Source organism: Homalodisca vitripennis, chromosome 8, assembly GCF_021130785.1.
Source record: "Homalodisca vitripennis isolate AUS2020 chromosome 8, UT_GWSS_2.1, whole genome shotgun sequence".
NCBI classification, from domain to species: domain Eukaryota; kingdom Metazoa; phylum Arthropoda; class Insecta; order Hemiptera; family Cicadellidae; genus Homalodisca; species Homalodisca vitripennis.
Genome location: NC_060214.1, coordinates 14,679,085 through 14,682,957, shown reverse-complemented (window position 1 = coordinate 14,682,957; position 3,873 = coordinate 14,679,085). Strand labels below are relative to the sequence as shown.

General features: G+C 34.8%; 1 non-coding gene across 1 annotated transcript; it reads right to left on the bottom strand.

Annotated features, from left to right (window-relative positions):
* Window positions 1–74, bottom strand: Trnan-guu. The gene has a single exon. It is a non-coding gene; the product is annotated as a tRNA-Asn (tRNA).
* Between the last annotated feature and the right edge of the window lie 3,799 nt (window positions 75–3,873).

The following is a 3,873-nucleotide window of genomic DNA, read 5'->3' as shown; positions in this document are numbered from 1 at the left end:
CGCCCCCGGGTGGGCTCGAACCACCAACCTTTCGGTTAACAGCCGAACGCGCTAGCCAATTGCGCCACGGAGGCTACCGAGGGTGTAAGTGAAATGCCACCTTGTCGTACATGTCTTCTATATGTTCTCATATGTTTGTATTTATACATTTATATCTATGTAAATAAAAGCAGAGACCTTTACTGACTGATAGATGCATCGAAAAAATAACAGAATGATACAATAGAATTTGGTGCTTAGACTAAGGCGATTGAGGGCAAATGTGCCCAAGGGGTAAATGGGCCATACTCTTTTTACTTGAAAATATTTAGTCTTATTAGTCGTTGTGCGGTTGGCAACACAGCCTTTGAGCTCCTTCTTCCTCGAACATCAAGTCTAACCTCTCTGTTTGTAATGGATGATGTTGAAGATGCATGTGCACTTCTCTATCACTTTTAACATAGCCACGCCGTGAAAAGAGAGTTTTGAAGACGCCTACATTCTTTCTGGTAAATGCTATTGCTTTGATTATTAGTTTAACATGTGCTTAATAGTTGTTATAAGCATACTTTTTCAATAACATTACGTTTAATTGTTACACTAAATAAACCATATGCGGGGTGGTTCAATTACCCCGATTTTTTGGGAATTTGGGTAAATGGGCCATAAGTTGGTTCAAGCAAGTAGAACTCTATCACTCCTAGTAAACTAACCTGTCTTGAAATGTTCAACAGCTACACTTACACGACTTTAAAACCAAATAGACCTCTACTGTAGGATTCATCCACACTGGCCTGAAATGTATCAATTGTTACTGGAAATGTTGGAGCTATTCAATGAAATATCATATAATATTAGAGGGAAATTGAGTTATTTCACAGTTACTTATAAAATAGTCTGTACTCTTAGACTTCAAGAGTCCCACCTTTGAACTTAAATTTAAAATAGATCAAGAGATTGGAATATTTTAAAGTGAATTTCACTTATCCCAAAAGAGTTTAGAATATAATTCAAAAAGAATAGCCCATGTTGTAGCCTACAATTTTCTTGAAAATTGCGTGCGAAGCCGCGATTAATTGTTAGTACATATATAAATATGTTATTCTTGGACGAAATTTTGGCTAATAAGTGAAAACTTATTGCCTATACATAGTGTTTGAAAAATAATTCTGTAAACAGTCTCAGATCCAAAGTCAAATTTACACAGTAAATGTTACTGTGTAAACATTTAAAAAATTCAAATGTTTTTAAAGTTCCCTTAGAACATTAAACATTATAGTTTGTTTTTATACGGTGTTACGTGTTATTACTTTAAAACGCTACAGTAAATAAGACGCAAAATTCGTAAATAACATGGATTTATTTATGAACCTTGTGGTACTCCTTATTTTTGTACATATTTACGTGTTATTATATTAAAAAGCTATGGTAAATCAGACGCAAAATTTTACAAATAACATGGATGTATCTATGAACCTTGAGGTACTCCTTTAACCACTATGTACCGATAGGGCAATAGGGAATATATCATTGCGTCTACGATTTTTTTTCTGCAAATTACCTTATTTATAAAAAATTTAAATTTTCGGAGTAATATTACCACCTTAGTGTTTAGACACGTTACACTGTAGTGGTATATTGTAAATATAATACATTTTGCAGAGATTTATCAAAAAGCAGGGTTATATGTAAGTATTTCAGTCAGTATATTGATATTTAGAACTTTCATAAAAATAAGATACAGCAGTAGAGCTATATTTAAATCCATTGGATATCGTGTGAGTGATACAAACGCTAACCGCAGTGAGTGGGATTCTGGGAAAGCGAGGCGCCTCTGTGGTTGCGGTCGGATCAGCTGAGTCATCAGCTCGGTCACGTGGCTCGTCTTCGTCTCTCGCTGACACTGTCGCCTTTATCGTTTATTCATTATTTCGTTTGAAACGAACGTTGAATAATGGAAATCAATGACGACACTTAGGAAAATACTTAAATGTTGCTTTAAATAAGTTGAATCCTGGAATAAAGAGTTAATCTCATTTTATTATCTGGGTAGTGACGGCTTGAATTTAGTAGAATATCATTTGTGAAACAATAGATTTTTAGTACATTAAAAACTGTTTTGGTCTTCAAACTTACTATTTCATTAATACAAAGTGTTAATTACGTTTTTCAGTCACTATTAGGACAATGATAACTTCCTAGTTACGAGTTTATGGTGTAGCGTCCTGGATGTAAACATAATATTTACAATATAATACTAGGCGAAGCTGTACATACATACAGGGTGTTCAATAAAAGTGTTTCAATACTTTGAGATTTTGTTCTACATATAAAAATGAGCAACAAAGTTCACATAAAGGTATGGCCTAAAACCTTTCTTTTTCCATCTGTCTGTCTGTATGTGTTTTTTATAAAAACAATTATAACTTTTGAACCTGTAAAGATAAAGTTATACAGTGTGTATCAAAATGAATGACCTGATTTTAAAACTCAATATCTATTGCTAAAAATGTATTAAAAAAATTATATTTATTGCAAAATACTCAAAAAATCTTAAAGTTTTAGGTATGTTATTACAAATGTTCTATGTGTCCACCAGCAGCAGCGCGAACAACATCCAGACGATAGCTAAATTCCTGATATACCTTACACAACGTATCTGCGTTCACAGACCTTATTGCGACAGTTATTCTGTTCTTTAGTTCTTCGATGTCATGAGTTAGAGGGGGAACAAACACTTTTCCTTCACATATCCCCACAAGAAAAAGTTGCATGGGGTCAAGTCTGGTGATCTTGGAGGCCAAGAATGAAGGGCATTGTCTCGAGGTCCCGTGCGCCCTATCCAGCGGCGGGGCAAAGTGTTGAGAAGCTGCCGAACATTGTTGTGCTAGTGAGGCGGAGCTCCATCCTGTTGGAAAATGAACCTAAAACTTTAAGATTTTGTGAGTATTTTGCAATAAATATTATTTTTGTAGTACAATTTTGGCAATAGATATTGAGTTTTAAAATCAGGTCATTCATTTTGATACACGCTGTAGAACTTGATAATAGTATTAACCTTTGGTAAACGTTTTTGTAAATAGAAATTAACAAAATCCTCTTAACCTTTTCAAAATGAGGGACGTTTAAACTATTCCATCTAAACAGCTCAAAACCGATTAACGTCCGCCATTTTAAAACGTTACAGTTGTTCTTATGGTATAATCCTCTACTACAATCGAATCTTGAAATATTTTGTGATATTTCACAAACCTCTAACTTAATAAATAATAATAGAGTGGACATATCAAAGATCAATGTAAATAGGATGTACATTGTATCCTGTACTAATTATGCAAATAATTTTTACTTAGGCCTCATTACACAGATTTTATGGCTTCTGATTATACAATTTACGTTTATGATAATATCACTATAAAACTACTGCATCTAGTTATATAAGGCGACATTTAATATAGTCTTGTGCAACTTACCTTTCAGCGAACTTATCTTAGATTCAACGAGCGTAATCCCCTGCGGGTCTTCATGTCTTAGCGAAGACAAGTAGTTTAGTCGGCTGCTACTTAAAAGCCAGCGTTGGGCAACATGTTTATGCTACGGATGTAAAAACGCCTTTGTCGGCTAAACTAAATCATTGTCAAGGAGGTAATTGACGTTAATTGACAGTTTTTATACCTATCAGCGCACGCGCAGTCAGCAACCCTGGAGAGCGAAGGTATGTGTCTGAGGTATTGTGTTTTTAGAAAAGCGCGATATCACTTCATGAACCACAGCCGTAGAACTATTTATCTGGTTATTTTGTTTCCACCAATCTTCGTGATTTTGTGGGTTGCTGTGTTATGAACAAGGTCACATCAAGTGTCGTAACAGGCTTAGCTGAGGTCTCATGCACAA